The 18,708-nt window shown below is 37.1% G+C and overlaps 1 protein-coding gene across 1 annotated transcript in view; it reads left to right on the top strand.

Annotated features, from left to right (window-relative positions):
* MBD5 (methyl-CpG binding domain protein 5) overlaps window positions 1-18,708 on the top strand; it is a 402,271-nt gene that overhangs the window by 164,352 nt on the left and 219,211 nt on the right. The window contains exon 3 of the mRNA XM_081096408.1: window positions 14,108-14,256. The gene's annotated coding sequence lies outside the window, so the exon portion shown is untranslated. The remainder of the gene's footprint in view (window positions 1-14,107; window positions 14,257-18,708) is intronic.

The raw sequence follows: 18,708 nt of genomic DNA, 5'->3' as shown, positions 1-18,708 counted from the left end.
TAGCAATCAGTCGACTGGTCGTTCCGGTCATTCAGTTGTAATAGTCGCTTAGGCTTTTATATATCTACTAGAGGCCCAGCCACTACCCTGGAGCAACAGCCCACCAAATCACAGCCAATGCTGCTGAGACCCCATGGCGCAAAATGCGGCCCACAGCCCAGCCCACCCTTAAACAGTGGCTGGGGGTGCCAAGGAATGACATCACGTGGAAACACCCTAGCTTCCTCTCCCTAGAAATCAGCCTCCTTGGAGTTTCTTCAGCCCAGGAACATGACTTGCTTTATAGCCAGGTGCAAACATTTTACACTTTAACCAAATGTCTGTGAAGCATTTACCTGTGCCTCATCTCTTTTGACCCTCACAGAAGTCCTGGAGTAGGTAAATAAGAGACTCAGTAGAATCCTATTTTCTTTTCCTTAGCCAGAAAACAGAGATTTAGAGAGTTTAGAAACTTGACACGACTGAAAAGAAGAAATGGTGGAACTTGAAAATGACTTCAGGTTTTCTCACTGTGCAGAATAGAGTCAAACACTGGTGCAGTTAATTATTATACCCTTTGTTCTCCCTGTGTGATCTATAATAATAACCTGCTTCATGTTGATATTTACTGCTGTGTTGCTGACTATTTATTTATTTATTTATTTTAATTAAATCTTTATTGTTCAGATTATTAAAGTTGTTCCTCTTTTTCCCCCCATAGCTCCCCTCCACCCGGTTCCCACCCCACCCTCCGCCCTCAATCGCCCCACTGTCCTCATCCATAGGTATACGATTTTTGTTCAGTCTCTTCCCACATCCCCCACACCCCTTTCGAAACCCGCCAAGAATAGGGAGTCCACTCCCTTTCTATGTCCCTGATTCTATTACAATCGCCAGTTCATACTGTTCATCAGATTATTTATTCACTTGATTTTTAGATTCACTTGTTGATAGATGTGTATTTGTTGTTCATAATTTGTATCTTTACCTTTTTCTTCTTCTTCCTCTTCTTAAAGGATACCTTTCAGCATTTCATATAATACTGGTTTGGTGGTGATGAACTCCTTTAGCTTTTTCTTATCTGTGAAGCTCTTTATCTGGCCTTCACTTCTGAATGATAGTTTTGCTGGATAAAGTAGTCTTGGTTGTAGGTTCTTGGTATTCATCACTTTGAATATTTCTTGCCACTCCCTTCTGGCCTGCAAAGTTTCTGTTGAGAAATCAGCTGACAGTCGTATGGGTACTCCCTTGTAGGTAACTGAGTTTCTTTCTCTTGCTGCTTTTAGGATTCTCTCTTTGTCTTTTGCTCTTGGCATTTTAATTATGATGTGTCTTGGTGTGGTCCTCTTTGGATTCCTTTTGTTTGGGGTTCTCTGCGCTTCCTGGACTTGTAAGTCTATAAAATACTCTAAGCTTAAAACTTATTAAAATAAATATGTATATTAACTTTTTAACTAATTGAATAAATTTTATTTCTTCATGATATATTTATTGAGGGCTACTTTGTACCATGCACTGTTTGAGGTGCAGGGGATCAATGACAAAAATCCCAGTCTTTATGGAGCTTACATTCTAATGGTGGAAGACAGACAAAAATTAACCATAATAAATACTTAATATCATAAGATAAAAGTTCTGTAAAGAAAAACATTTTATAAAACGGAATAACTGGAATAGGCAGCATCATTGAGATTAGAAGAAAATATTGCAATTTATTAAATACGATTAGCAGGTACGTCTCATCGGAAAAGAGCAAATTTAAATAAAAGCATGAATCCAGGGATTTAATCATGTGGATGTTGGAGGAAAGAGTGTTCTAAGTAACATGTCATATCAGATGTTAAACAAAAGGGTAGTGGACAGTGTGGCTTGAGCAGAGAAAGAGGAATAGTGGTAGAGATGGGATCAGAAAGAAAAATGAGGTCCATTTCAGTTTGTTTGTCTTAGCAGAGGAGTGACAATATTTGATAAATTTCTAAAAACTTAAGCTGATGTTACTACAAACAAGCTGATAAGGAGCAAAGGTAAAAAGCTGGGAGATAATGGTACCTTAGACCTGAGGAATGGCAGTGGAAGTAGTGAGAAAGAGTTGGAGTTTGGATGTAATTTAAAATTAAATCAACTGGATCCCAGAGAGACTGGATGTGGAATGTGAGGGAGAGAACACAAGGAAGAGGAAGTATGAAAACATTATCTAGAAAAATGGGAGAATGAATGGACTAGGGAAATATACTATGATTGCCTGGGAGCAGGAAGAGCCCACTTGAGTGCTTCATGAATTTAAAAGTGAGACCAGTCAGTATGATTATGGGTTTTTCTGCAGCTACATTCAGTCTCATGATGTAGGCCTCATTTTATCTGAAGAAATAGATTTCTGTAGTATTATGAAAAGATGCCTTATAACAGGACATTATACATGGAGAAAATGTTCTCATTTGAATGATTTTTTTAAAAAGGAGATACAAACATGCTTATTTTTATTTGTATTTATACAAAACTTAGATATATTCCCCAAGTTTTAGCTGCACATGGTTTTCATATGATCATTCTAGACCAGTGATGGTGAACCTTTTGAGCTTGGCGTGTCAACATTTTGAAAAACCCTAACTTAACTCTAGTGCCGTGTCACATGAAGAAATTTTTTGACATTTGCAACCATAGTAAAACAACAACTTATATTTTTGATATTTATTTTATATATTTAAATGCCATTTAACAAAGAAACATCAACCAAAAAAATGAGTTCGCGTGTCACTTCTGACATGCGTGTCATAGGTTCACCATCACTGTTCTAGACAATAAATGTGTATCCAATGACCCTAGGTAAATCATGCCTGTAAGACAGCAGGTATTTCAGAGTGCTTCCTTATTTACTTATTTTTTAGATTTAGCTTATATTTTGCAGTTTTCAAAAATAAACATGAAGCTTATTTTGAACTTAATACATCCTATCTAATAAATAGTAATATGCAAATTAACCATCACTATGTGATAAAGATGGCACCCACAGCCAATAAGGAGGAAATATGCAAATAGATGTGACAAAGATGGAGGCGCCAGCCGGAGCCACGGAGCCAAGCTGGCTGGAGAGCAGGTGCGGAAGGCTTGGCTTCCTTGGTTGCCTAGGCTTGGCTTCCTTGGTTGCCCCAGCCGGCTCCGTGGCCGCCGCCCAGACAAAGCCATAGTGGCAGGGCTGAGGCAGAGGTGGTTAGGGGCAATCAGGCCAGGAGGGGAGGGGAGTTGGGGCAAGCAGGCCGGTGGGGGCGGCAGTTGGGGGTGAGCAGGCCAGCAAGGGGGCAGTTGGGGGCAATCAGGCTGGCAGGGGGGGCAGTTGGGGGTTAGCAGGCCAGCAGGGGGGGGAGGGGTGTTTGGGGCAATCAGACTGGCAGGGGGACAGTTGGGGGTGAGCATGCTGGCAAGGAGGCAGTTGGGGGTGATTAGGCTGGTAGGGGGGCACTTGGGGGCAATCAGGCCAGCAAGGGGGGCAGTTAGGGGTGAGAAAGCCAGTGAGGGGACAGTTTGGGGTGAGCAGGTTGGCAGGCAGAGTGGTTATGGGCTATCAGGCAGGCAGGCAGATGAGCGGTTAGGAGCCAGCAGTCCTGGATTGCAAGAGGGATGTCCAACTGCCAGTTTAGGCCCGGTCCCACCTAAACCAGCAATCAGACATCCCCAAAGGGGTCCCAAATTGGAGAAGGTGCAGATCGGGCTGAGGGACAACCCCCCCTCCGCCCCATGCACAAATTTTGTGCACCGGGTCACTGGTTATATATAAATTATTTATATTAATTGTATGTGTTCTGAGCATTTGTTTACTTAAAATGCTCAACACTTTTAGAGGATAAGAACTTTATGAAATCATGAGACAAACACTTATGAAATACCAGAAGCATTAGATGGATTATCAGCCACATTGAACATCTCATGAACACAGCTGGTGAGAGAACACAAAAAGGGAGGAGGACAAAGTGGCAAATGACAAAAGAGAAATGTTAAAGGATGAAACAAAAATATGAAAGCTACAAATAATTAATAACCCATAATGAAAAGCAAAGAGAGAATGTGGGAAACATCTGCAAGCAATGCAGGGCTTATGTTGTAGTCATTGAATGAATACATTACATCTGATAGAGCATTTTCACTTGCTCCACTATCTGAAATCTCTTAACTGAATTCTCATAAAGCTGCTTCTGAGAAATATACACAAATCCAGAAACTACTCAGTGATGAGACTTTTTACTAATGGGTACTCAGTTACTACCTGTATTAAGTGAGAGTAAATATGTAATGTTCTCTAAGGATTTCAGTCTTGGAACACTATGGCTGAGAACAAGATTGTGTTTCATGCATAATGAAGCATGTGATAAGTAAAAGGATACAATTTATCATTATAAGTATACTAGAGGCCCGGTGCACAGATTCATACACATTGAAAGGAAATTAATTAGAACGAATATTTTAATATATCACTATTCGCACTTTCTCTATAATAGCAGTGTCAACCTAATCACGATTGACAATGAGATTGAAACACACACGTGCAATTGGCACCAGCGAGAACTTTGTACGTATTGTGCATGTGAGAGTCAACTTAGCCTTTTATATATAGAGAATAAACTCACTTAATTAGACCTGCTTTCTGATTTATCTAAACTTTTTCCAGCCTAGTGAAGCACCCCAACTTCTCTTTCAGATAATTGTCAGCAACACAGCAGTAAATATAAACATGAAGCAGGTTATTATTGTAGATCACACAGGGAGAACAAAGGGTATAATAATTAACTGCAGCAGTGTTTGACTCTATTCTGCGCAGTGAGAAAACCTGAAGTTATTTTCAAGTTCCACCATTTCTTCTTTTCAGTCGTGTCAAGTTTCTAAACTTTCTAAATCTCTGTTTTCTGCCTAAGGAAAAGAAAATAGGATTCCACTGAGTCTCCTATCTACCTACTCCAGGACTTCTGTGAGGGTCAAAAGAGATGAGGCACAGGTAAATGCTTCACAGACATTTGGTTAAAGTGTAAAATGTTTGCACCTGGCTATAAAGCAAGTCATGTTCCTGGGCTGAAGAAACTCCAAGGAGGCTGGTTTCTAGGGAGAGGAAGCTAGGGTGTTTCCACGTGATGTCATTCCTTGGCACCCCCAGCCACTGTTTAAGGGTGGGCTGGGCTGTGGGCCGCATTTTGCGCCATGGGGTCTCAGCAGCATTGGCTGTGATTTGGTGGGCTGTTGCTTCAGGGTGGTGGCGGGGCCTGTGTCCCACCTGGGGGAAGTCAAGTGTTGCTTTGTTGATGCCAGGTCCGCTGTGCCGTTTCTTTGTAAATGGCCAGTGCATGTTACGGCAGCTCCTGCATTGAGCATCTGCCCCATGGTAGTCAGTGCGTGTCATAGCGACTGGTCAGATGATTGGACAGACACTTCGCATTTTAGTCTTTTATATCTATAGATGGTAATATATTGTTTCCATGTGTAGAGTTAGTACAGGTCTGTAATTGCAATTCTAAAATGTAATAGATTCTGAAATCCAAAAATTTCTTTTTCCTTCAATCTGTTTTGGCAACAAGACCAAACTGATGTGGAAACATTAATTTCATCATGAGTTTAAAAGCTATTGATGACCACATCCGATAAGGAGTTGATATCCAAAATATTAAAGAACTCAGTGAACTCAATAACCAAAAAAATAGTCTGATTTTAAAAATGGGCCAAATACCTGAATAGACATTATTCCACAGAAGACACATACAGGTGGCCAATCAGTAATGGAAAAGGTGCCCATCATCACTCATCATCAAGGAAATGCAAATCAAAACCATGAGATATCAGCTCACACCTGGGAAAAGGATATTGTCAAAAGAAAAGAGATAGGTGCTGGTGAGGAAGTGAAGAAAAGGGAACACTTGTACCCTGTCAGTGGGAATGTAAGTTGGTACAACCACCATGGAAAACAGTGAGGTTCCTCAAAAATTTAAAAATAAATCTACCTTATGGCCCCACAGCTGCATATATATCCCACTTCTGTGTGTATATCACAAGGAAATGAAATCACTATTTCAAAGATACCTGCACCCCCATTGATAGATGAATGGATAAAGAAAATGTGATATACATGCAAACATGTGATATGCATATCACATATATATCATATATGATGCATGTAAATTTGTTTATATATGCATACTTATGAATATTATTCAGCCAAAAAAGATAATCCTATAATTTGTGACAGCATTTATAGGGCATTTAAGCTTATTGAAATAAGTGAGACAGAGAAAGGCAAATACTGTGTGATCCCACATATATGTGAAATCTATTAAAAAAACCCAAATTCATAGAAACAGAATAGAATGGCAGTTGCAGAGGCTGGGAAGTAGGGGGAATGGGGAGATTTGGATCAAAGGGTACAAACTTCCAGTTATAAAGTGAATAAGTTATTGGGATCTAATATTCAGCAAGCAGCCTACAGTTAACAATATTATGTGTTTTCACAACACATACACATATAAATTGTAATTAAGTGAGGTGACGAATGTGTTAACTAACCTTACTGCAATAATTATTTTGCAATAAAAACATGTATCAGATCACCATGTTGGACACCTTAGATTTACCTATGTTATATGTCAATTATATCTCAGTAAAGCTAGGGAAAAATGACATCCTCTGAGGAAAAAAATAAAAGCTATTTATGAATATATGAAATTATTTCTGTTCTATGTTTAAATCAAAGTGGGACTATTCATTACAGAAAAATTAGTGTATTTGATTATGGGCTGCTGCCTAGACACCTCTGGCTGGTATTAGGTAAACTGCAGTCCAAGCAGTTTATCTCATTACCTTTCTAAATCTGAAAAACCCCAAATTCCTAAATATATTTGTCCCCAAGAGTTTCTTTAAAAAGGTGTATAAAATTTATGTAGTGAGACATGCAAGAAATAGATGGTGTTTTTCCGTGGAGAGAAGAGATAGGAGTTTTATTTCTCATTTTTTCACTCATTTATGCTCTTTGAATTGTACCATGATCATGAATTACTTTAATAAGTACAAATTACTTTAAAAATAAATCAATCAGTGCAGGTATCTTTGAATGGTACCTCTCTAGACCCTCCCAACCTTCTCCTTATATCTCTAACAAAAGGGCACCCTTATTGACAAAAATTTTAATATTTGTCTTCTTTCATCAAATTGGTCAATATGCCCAATGGATTCTATTATTAATACCTCTCATTTTTTCTCCCTTTTCTGTTCTCACCATTCAGAACTGAGTTCATATTTGTTCTAGATTATAATGTAGCACCTTCTTTACATCTATGAGCAGCTTAATTTGCTTTCATTGAAGATGTTATTAAACTATATTTTAACAATCTGAATACTTGTCTGTTTCCAGCCACTGGTCTGTAATCTCCTTAAAAGTAAATACTATCATTTATCTCTTGGTTTTTTTCTACAGTGGCTGACAAAGAGTTTGTACTCATCTGTTTGCTAAAGAAATAATGACCTGAATGGATAAATATTATCACTTTTTTTTTTTTTATTTAGCGTTTCTCAACATTTTTTAAATAGGCGAACCTTAAAATGTTCAAAAGGATGTCATTGTTTTTAAGTTACAAAAATGTTGGAAAGGTATTGTTAAAAACTGAATCAAAGCCATGGCTGGTGTGGATCAGTTGATTGGAGTGTTGTCCCATACACTCAAAGGTTGAAGGCTCGATTCCCAGTCAGAGTACATACCTAAGTAGCGGATTTAATTGTTGGTCAGGGTGTGTACTGGAGGCAACCAATGATGTTTCTCTCTCACATCAATGTTTCTCTTTTTCCTCCTCCTCCTCCTCCTCCTCCTCTTCCCCCCCCCCCCCCCTGTCTCTCTCAAATCAATAAGCATGTCCTGGGGTGAGTATTTTAAAAAATAATTGAATAACAAGACAAAGTTTATGAAAGAAGATTGCAAATTAAGGATAATTAGACCTCTATAGTGAACATTCAGAGAAATAACTTTGCAAAAAGATAGATATTTAGAAAACTGATTGTGATCCCAAGAAGACATGGATATTTGAAACAGAAGCAGGTGTCCATAGGAGAGAGCAGATAAAATTAAAAAACACCAGGATAAATTTAAGGATGAGGTAAATAAGGTTAAAAATGACTGGATAAAATTAAAATTAGAAAAATAAATTAAAATTCTCAACTCTTGTGAGTAAAAACAGAATTGGCCTGCAGGAAATCAACTTAGTGAAGTGAGGGTAGGGGGGAAATCAGAAATTTTCTCAGAATTCAAAGAAAAATTAAAAATGATGTAAGAGAAGATGAAACATATGGGAATAAAGAAAAAAGTTCCAATATGAGGCTTAGGCATATTCCTAAGAGATAAATGAAAAAATGTCAAATAGAAACAATAGTAAAAGATATCTTAAAAATTTGTTTTGATTAAAGGTAGACTTTGGTTTCTAAATCACAGAGTAGCTTGTTTTAGAGCAGCCATATCACAGAGAATAAATAGGATGATGTAGATATTTTTAACCCTCCTTGAAAGAATGGTTGAGTTACAAAAGGGAAAAAAAATGAATCATAAAGTTTATTTAAAAATAAATCAATATTTATTAAGCATAATAAAGATATTCAACTTTTTTTACTTTTAGCAAGTGACCTGTAAAAATTTATTAAATTTAGGGTGGGAACAATATGACAAAAGTAAATATAAAATTTTAACAATATTTCAAATAATATCTGACTTTGAGTCCTAATGAGTATTTAAATGTATCTTGAAAAGTAACTAAGTTACAGCATCAAAAGTAGGCTCAAAACTGCTTTTATGATCTTACATTTTGGAGTTTTTTATATTTTACTAAAGGCCCGGTGCATGAATTCGTGCAAGAGTGGGGTCCCTTGGCCTGGCCAGCGATTGCGGCCTGTTGGGAGGCTGGCCAGGGGAGGGAAACTAGGAGGTTGGCCGGCCGGCCCCCCCATCAGGGCCTATGGTGGGCCACAGGAGGTTGGCTGTGGGAGCACACTGACAACCAGGGGACAGCTCCTGCGTTGAGCGCCTGCCCCTATTGGTTAGTGCGCATCATAGTGACTAGTCGACCAGTCGTTCAGTCATAATGGTCACTTAAGCTTTTATATATATAGACTAGAGGCCTGGTGCACAAAAATTCGTGCACTCCGTGAGGTCCCTCAGGCCGGCCTATGCCCTCTTGCAGTCTGAGACCTCTCGGAGAATGTCCACCTGCTGGCTTAGGCCTGCTCCCTGGGGGGATCGGGCCCAAGCTGGCAGTCAGACATCCCTCTGGCAGCCCAGCAGCCCTCAGGGGATGTCCACTTGCCAGCGGGAAGCAAACCTAAGCTGCAGTTGGACATCCTTAGCGCTGTTGAGGAGACGGGAGAGGCTACCACCACCACCACCACCACTTTACTGGCAGCCGTCAGCCTGGCTTGTGGCTGAGCAGAGCTCCCCTGTGGGAGCACACTGACCACCAGGGGGCAGCTCCTGCATTGAGCGTCTGCCCCCTGGTGGTCGGTGTGTGTCATAGTGACCAGTCATTCACAGTCGTTCTGCTGTTAGGGTCAGTTTGCATATTACCCTTTTATTATATAGGATAGAGGCGTGGTGCATGGGTGGGGGCTGGCTGGTTTGCCCTAAGGGTGTCCCGGATCAGGGTGGGGGTCCCGCTCGGGTGCCTGGCCAGCCTGGGTGAGGGGCTGATGGGTGTTTGCAGGATGGTCACACCCCCTTCAGGGTGGGGGTTCCCACTGGGGTGCCTGGCCAGCCTGGGTGAGGGGCTGATGGCTGTTTTCAGGCTGGCCACAGCCCCTTTAGGGTGGGGTGTCCCCACTGGGGTGCCTGGCCAGTCTGGGTGAGGGGCTGAGGGCCGTTTTCAGGCTGGCCAAGCCCCACCGGCAACAGAAGCTTTCAGCCTCTCCTTTTTTTTCTTTTTTTTTTAATTCTGGGATTTATTTACCTTCTATAATTGAAACTTTGTAGCCTTGAGAGGAGATCAGAGCTGGCCAGGGCAGGCAGGAGGGAAGCCTCCTGCTCACTCCAGCTCCGTGGCCACAGCCGGCCGAAAGCAGGTATCTGGGGTTTATTTACCTTCTATAATTGAAACTTTGTTGCTTTGAGTAGAGCTCAGAGCCCACCGCGGTAAGCGGGAAGCTTGGCTTCCTCCATCATTGTGGCAACCAAGCCTCCTGCTTGCTCCAGCTCCATGGCTGCCAGCCGCCATCTTGGTTGGGTTAATTTGCATATAGTCACTCTTATTGGCATGTGGGCATGGCTTAAGACATAGGGAAGTTAGGGTCAATTTGCATGTTTGTCTTTTATTAGTGTAGATGCTTTTGAACGTACCTACATTTAATTTCTAAATAAGAGGTAATTTTGTTCAAGAAAATTGTGGATATGATAATCATGTTTTTTTAAACCTGAGTTTTAAAGTATTTGAGACTTCTGGGGGTTCCTTTTGATTAAGTAAATGCAACCTATAGACTTGATGATGGTTATCTTAAGGCAAATTTATAGCCTTCATAGGATTTTTATGCTACTCAATTATATGTCACCAAAAGTTGCTTTTGTGCTTGCTGTCATTAACTAGAAATCAATGTAACAGTAAATTTCAAATTGTTGGACTGATACTTCAGAAATTTAGAACCTCTACAATAATCACAAACATCATGAGTTAATTTAAACACAAAGAGATAATCTATACTAATAAAAGGATCATATGCTAATTAGACTGAATGTCCTTCTGGACAAAGCCATGGTGGTGGGGCCAAAGCAGAGGCAGTTAGGGGTGATCAGGCCAGCAGGGGAGAGCAGTTAGGGGGATCAGGTCGACAGGGGAGGGCAGTTAGGGGGATCAGGCCAGCAGGCAGGCAAGCCGTTAGAAACCAGCAGCCTTGGATTGCGAGCGGGATATCCGACTGTGGGATAGGGCCTAAACTGGCAGTCAGACATCCCCCAAGGTGTCCTGTATTACAGAGGGTGCAGGCCAGGCTGAGGGACACCCGTGCATGAATTTCGTGCCCCGGGCCTCTAGTTTAAGTGATAAGCTGACTGAGTGCTGAGATATGTAAGCATGCTTCTCAGGCACCCAAGGTAGTCACTTAGACCTCAGGTGCTTGCAAATCATTCCATTTTAAGGGGAAGAAACATTTATTTAACTCTCCAGTTATTAAATTTATTTAATTATTAGTTTAAGCAGATGTCGTTATTGCCTTTAACATTATGAACTCTTTGGAAAATTGTGACCTTCTAGAGCAGTGATTTTCAATCTTTTTAACTCATGGCACACATAAAGTAATTACTAGAATTCTGTAGCACAACAACAAATACATTCTATTTGTTGCCAATCTGACAAAAAAAAAAGTGTAATTTTTATTCAGTCACACCAGATGGCTATTGTGTAGCTGTTGTCATTTTTTTTATTTGACAATCTGAAAGAAAATTGGTGAGTGACCCTGACTAAATAGTCAGGTATTGCATGTTTTAAAAAATCTTGTGGCGCACCAGTTGGAAATTGCTGTTCTAGATCAAGGATCAACAAACTTTTTCCTGAAAAGCTCAAATTGTAAGTATTTTAGGCTCCTCTGGCTGGTAGGTCTCTGTGGAGCTATTCAACTCTGCTGTTGAGGTGTGAAAATAATCAGAGGCAATACATGAACAAATGAGCGTGGCTGTGGTTCAGCTTTATTTACGGACACCGAAACTTAATTTTATATAACTTCCAGGTGTCAAAATTTTTATGCTCTTTAAAGCATTTAGAAATGTAAATACCATTCTTGTCTGGAGGGCCACACAAAACAGATGACAGATTGGGTTGGTTCTGCTGGCTAAAGTTTGCCAACCCCATTGGTTGGGAAAATATGCCTTAATAACACATTCTTAAACTCCTCCACAGCCAAATCTATCAAACTATCCCAGAATTCTTACTGATTTGAGCTTATGTGTTTCAAAGTGACAAAAGATGTTCACTTTAGTTACCAGCCACTTTTTCGTAACACCAATAGTATTGCTTCTTTTTCTCACTTTATTTGTAGTTCACAGAAGTAAATTAAAAGGAATTTTTACTCTGCCTATTAAGAAACTGTCTTTTGTTAGATGATGCCGTGTGGTATGATGGAAGTAAAACTGGAAAACTTGGAAACCAGGCTGTAGCTGATTCTGCCCCTACTCAAAGTGGTCAAGTTTGTCAGACCTCTAAGGCTCCATTGTCTATGCTGCTTATCTGGAAGAAGTATTAAGAGGCTCTATTGTAATAATAGATATGAAATTAGTGGTAAAGAGTGTAACATAAGTATTGCCTTTGTTGTGATGGTTGCACTTTATTATTACTCTTATAATAATTTGACTTCTGGCAGGGCTTCCTATGTATTCTGATGTATCCCTCTTAAAGATTAGATAATGGTTAAGGATTTGCACATAAATTTTTTTCTAGGATTTTTATCTCCATATGCTCACACTTTTAAGCTAGTTTTATCTCCTCATTGTATATACATGTACCAAGTTCATTACTAAAGTACTATAAAATTTTCAAATTATATTCTATGAATTCTCTTATTGCTCCTCTATGAGGGCAGAGACTTTATCTGTTTTGTCCCTGCTCTCTCCTCAGTACCTAAAACAATGTATGGGAATATGTTTGGGTCTCATAAGTGGATCTGAGTAAATCAGTGACACAAATAATTTCATAATGTTCCCTTGTCTTGCATTAGCAAAAGGAATATAGAAAGCTCATTCTACATAAAATGTTTTTAAATACATAAAATAAGTAAAATTACAAAGCAAATCTTTTCACCTCTACTAAAATATAGTTCTATCCACACAATCTAGGATCCATCGACCCTGATTTTTAAAATTTGGAAGAATTTTTAAGTAGTACCAGAGGACACACAATCCCTAACTACAATTTATGAAATTACTTTGAGAGAATAAAAAACCAAGGCAAGCTTTATTTAGTCTCTTTAAATATCCTTCTCTGTACTTTGAAATTATAACAAAAAGAACACTAGGTGTGTGTGTTTTTTTAAGCCTATTTTGGTTAAATTTCCTTTGTTTGCAACAAGATTTTTGTAAACTTATTCATATGTGGCGTTCATCTGGAAAGTGACTCGAATATCTCATGGAATTGACAGGTGGGAAGGAAAGGAACAAGGGTAGCTCTGGGGATTTCAGCTTTCTCCAGAGTAGAGCCATTAATGGGGTTCCCAGTCACATGTCTAAATTTCAGGGTATTAAACGGACACTTGGTTGATCAAGTTTGGATCACACATGCCTGAATTGGTCAGCCAAAGTCAGTTTCAGGAGGTTCTGAATGATGGTGGTTTGTATTTTTTTAGTTGTAATTTTGATGTGGTTGTGGGAGGTGGTGAGTATAGGTGTTTACTTACCCTACCATCTTGGTTCTCCTCTAGATTTGGATTTTATCTTAAATGTTATGGGATATAAGGTTGTGTCTAAAATCCATTTTTTTAAAAAAAAAATTTCAGTCTGTTGCTCTGCAGATAATAAAAATATCACTTTTTGCTTATGTTGCAGTAGGAAGGATTAGGAAAAATAAATAATTATGACTGGCTGAAATTCAGAAATTTAATGGTAAATGATCATTTTTGATAAAATGATGATCATACTGTAATAAAATAATCTCTCTTAGATACCCATTGAATAAGTTCCATGCATTGAATTAGTAATCTAAATAATAAACTATCATGTTTTTTGTTTCTTGTTCTAGATTTTCCTCTAAGCTTTAGGTCTGAGAAATTAACTTAGAAATGATGATGCTTTTCCCAATTTCCCTCCCAGGTAAACAACTGGAGGAAAGAACCTTGAACTAAGAGTAGTAAGAACTGGTTTCTCATGCTGGCTCTGCCACCGATCGCTTGTACCATTAGTTGGGTTGTTTAACCTCTCTGGATTTCAGTTTCTTATAGTGTAAAATATGGGGATTGAATCATCTAATTGATATAGCTCTTTTGTGCCTGCAATCATAAATTTAGCAAGTCCTGTGTGTAAGACTAAAATTCTGTGATTCTTAATGAGACCTCATAAAATCTCAAAATGTCCTTAAACATGAAACTAGGAAATATAAAATAACTGGCTCTCTGTTCAAAATTGGAAAATTCATCCTTATTCCCTTTTTAACAGGACCAAGGAAATAAAATACCAGAAGCCCAGAGCACAGAATATTTTCCTTCACCAATTCACAGAATCGTGATACTTCTCTAATTCCATCAAATACAAAGGAATGACCACCTTGGCAGATGGCCACAGAGGATGTCAACAGTTTTTTGGAGGCAAGCAATGAAATATTGATGCTTTGAGTTTTCTATTATTAAGTATGTAGAAACAAGTAGAATTTTGTTTTAATGAAAATATTAAAACTGTTCTTTAATACTGTAATTTACATAAGTATAGATAAGCTATTTCTCCCCTCCTTTTTCCCCCCTGAGCATTATCGCATATCAAAAATTACATTGAGCTAAGCTGCTTTTGCCCTTCCATGGTATAGGGTTACATTACATTCCTAAATACAAAGTAAAAATTTAAATAACAGAAATTAAGTACCCATGTTTGACAACAGGGCTCTTTCTATCTATCTTGGACACACATATAACTACAAATACTAAATAGTTTGGGTGTTGGAATAGTTTGGGTATTTTTATTATTCATACCATTTATAAATTTTTTGTTTTGATTCCTGCATTTTTCTCAGTTATTTTTAAATATTCTGAAGTATTCCAAATTGCGGTAAGTCATCCCTTTATATTCCTCACAGCTTTATGTTTTGTGCGATGTCTACATCAAAAGATCCCATTAAGTTTTTAGTTACTTTCACAGCTGCTCTTGCTTTTCCTGGAAAAACAGTCAATCAAGGATTGTGGAACCACAGTGTCATCTTCAAAACTGAAACTAATTACCTTACCCTTTAAATGGAAAGTTTGCCTGGAAATAAATTGACTGTTTTAGAAAAAAAAATTATAAATGTAAGGAATCTCCCTTCTTCACCTTCATAAAAAAAAAAAAAAAGGCTTAAATAGATGAATATAAAATGAAATAAAATAAACTCATAAAAATTTGAGTCGAATGTACTAAAATTTAATTTTTCAAAGCTTTTTATACAAACAGAGAAACTAAAGATTTGCTCAGAATTTTTAATTTAATGTTCCTTCAACTCAGAGGCCTAAGGTCATTCAGCAAAAGAGTCTGCTTTTTAAGTTGAACTTAGAGAAACGCTTTCTAAGTAAAGGAGACCATTAATGTTTAAAAAGCCCACTGTAGAGCTTCTGAGGAACTAGAGTCAAAATTAATTCTTGCTTTTCTGTTGGGGAAAATTTCATCTAATTACATTCAAATTATTCTGCAACTTTTTGGACAGCAAATCCTGATCACCAAAGAAAAGAAAGAGCAGCTGTGTTGCCCTTGCCTCATAGTTATAAGAATAGCAGTATTATGTAGTCACTGGGCTTTATAGAACCGTAAGTGATTATCCACTGGCTGCCTTCTGGCAAAAACACACCTAACCTTTCTGAACTGCTGATAATGTCTGCCTTCTGTTTGTAAGGATAGATCTTAAAAAAGAAAAAATAGATTCTACTGCTTTCTTAGTTGAGTTGAGTTGTTTAACCTATAAGAAGCAGGAAGTTCTTAAAACCCTTGCACACAAGTAACTGTTTCTAAAACTTCTCTCAGAATTATACTTTAATCATGGTTTAAATATTTTCTAAGTCTACTACAATTCACGTAACTACTTTAAAAAGATACGTTAAATTGACCATTGCTAAATTAGTGGAAATAGTTCCCATAAACAGTGCTACTCCATAAGCAGCCTATTGTCAAATTTCTTTCTCTAATGTTTCCTTTTTTAACTCATTCATATATCAGACCTTATTTTGATCTTACATTATTCTTTAATCACAGCAACATATCTGTGTCAAATAGCTCTAATTTATATTTCTTCCACATTAAGAACTAGCCCTTTGTTCTCTATGAATTGCATTCTATTTTTGCTCATATCATTAATATGTGATAGATATTTATAGTTCTAATCACAAGCGCTATTTCATTTATTTCCCATATTGTAAGGTTTATTTGTAAATTATCATTGTAGAAATTTTTAGTAATTCGAAAGGCAGTTGTAACACAGCACATATGATTTATAGGTATGCCAAATTCAAAGAACAGTGAAGACTAACTGATTAATCCTGTGCCAGACCTACCAGTTGTGTGATCTTGGACAAATCATTGATTCTCTTTGATCAATGTATATTTTTATATTTTTTATATTTAGATACTAATAATATAATTGTAAGGATTAAATGGGATAGATGATAATATTAGTAAAAAGCTTAGATATTTAGCACTCACCTAGCACATAATTTAATAAATAGGTAATGTAGTTATCCTACTTTTTGCAAATGATTGAAGAAGGTTTCCTCATAGTAAGCTCAACTCTTAGAAAATAAGTAATGGATTTGTCCATTATACTCATGTCAAATTTTTTTTGCATTATTGTGTTTGTTGTACTGCTACTAAATTTTGTTCTTATTGAAATTTCCCAAAAAGCAGTTTAAATTTTATATGAAACATGTGAAAATGCAATCTATGCTGAAATCATGGTTAAAAAACATAGTTTTTTAAAAAGTGGTTGTTAACTTTTGAGCTTCATGAAAACTTTATACATTACAAATTTTGCAAGGAATTTTACTTGAGTGATTCACTTTCTGTTCTAAAATTTTAACGTTTTATCAACCAGTATATGTTTGGAGAAATATTCCACATGCAGAGCAAGAGAGTTGAAGAATTTTCTTCTTGGGATTAAATACCTTTTATGTATACATTGATCAAATGTGTATTTAATATGAGAAACTGATTTGATCTTTCCACTAGAAAGATAAAATTAAATAGGCAATTTGGTTCTCTGGATTAGTTTCCTATGTCTGCTGTAATAAATTATTACAAATTGGGTGGCTTAAATTAAAAAAAATTATTCTCCCACAGTTCTTAAGTCTAGAAGTCCAAAATCAAGTTGTCCTCTGGACCATCTTCTTTTAAAGACTCTAGGGGGGAACCTGTTCCATGCCTTTCTCTTATCTGGTGTGGCCGTCCATCCTTGGTATTCCTAGGCTTATAGATTCATCCCTTCTATCTCTGCCTCGCTCATCACATGGTTTTTCTCCTATGTCTATATCTCTTCTCTTCTTATAAGGACAGGATCATATTGGATTAGGGTCCACCCTAATTCAGCATGACCTCATTTTAACTTGATTACATCTGCAAAAACGCTTTTTACAAATAAGGTCACATTCTTAGGTGCCAAGAGTTAGGATTTAAATGTATATTTGGGGATCGGGGGTATAATTCAATTGATTTAACACACTGTCTTTTTTATATCTATATAGATAGGTTTAGATATATATATATATTTTTTTAACTGAGAATAAAGTTAAGAAAGAAACATTGATTTTAAAAACAGAAAATTATCTTCTAGAACAATGGTTGTTTCACTTGTGACAAGACATGATCTATGAATAGGTTTTTGCTGCTTGCTTAGAATGATTTGGCAGTACCATTTCTTGAACATAGTTTCTTGATAAAACTTTTCCCCATTAACTGAATAGCTCTATTTTTTAAAATTAGAGAACAATAGTTATCTTGTTTGTTTACTTGATATCAGAGTTCAAATAATAGGGTTACAGTTTTATGGTCACAGGCATGTGTCCATATTACATATATAAACAAATGTGATGCCCTAAAGACATTAGAGATGGTATGACATTTGTGTTTATAATTTTACTTAGAATTATTCTTTGTAAGTAAATTAACTGAGCCAGTTTTCCTTTGTTGTACTTGATTCAAAACAGGACTACTTTTTATTTTCCTGAGTAAGATATTTACTTTAAATTAAGATTAAGAAAAAAATTGTTGACCTCTCAAAAAGAACATAAGCATTAATTCTACTGTTTATTATAGAAAAGCTCATTCTTGTGAATTCTCTCTAATATATAACTTGGTATGTGGTATATAGATCATCAGTACATTTTTATCACATCTTTTTTATTGTCATCTCCCACATATTTAGACAACTGCCACAGATTTTCCATGTAATAAAACTTACACTGTGTAAGTTTCAATAAAAAGATTTTTTATGTATTTTCTTCTCTTTGAGCTTCTGAAAAGGAAGTAAAGCATTATAAAATCCTATTGTGGGTCCTCGTGTTTTGCCATTCTTGCATGAAACACATGAAATATCCAAAAGTACTTTTCTTGCAGGTAAAACTTGCTTCAAATTATTCTTTACATATAATAGTCACTCAATAAATGTTTATGAAGTGAATGAAGGAAATTGTAATTAGTCCTTCTCCTTGTAGATAGCATCCAAAAGAGTGTTATTAGAAGGTAAAGCAATTCTGAAGCTAACTCTGTTATGCACCTTCATGTTAAATATTTTTCTAAAATTTTATATGAAAGGTAATCAGAGATGGGAATTAGAAAGTTTGCAATGTGGGAAAGTGGAAATATAATCTTTATTTCCCAGAACTTTTCAGTAAATTGAAGGATTTAAGGTTTATATTTTTATCTCATTTCCAAGTGAATGTTGAAACCTTGGGGAAAAAACAAAGTATCTGGTTAAATGAACAGTTGACTATGCATATTGAGATTGGGGTTTGGTTTTGTAGACTATGGATCAAATTACTAGAGGAGTGGTTCTCCACCCTGACTATGCTTTAGCATAACCAGAGAAGTTT

Source organism: Myotis nattereri, assembly GCF_964212035.1.
Source record: "Myotis nattereri genome assembly, chromosome: 7".
NCBI classification, from domain to species: Eukaryota; Metazoa; Chordata; class Mammalia; order Chiroptera; family Vespertilionidae; genus Myotis; species Myotis nattereri.
The sequence above is the reverse complement of the archived record's forward strand: the minus strand, read 5'-3'. Positions and strand labels throughout refer to the sequence as shown.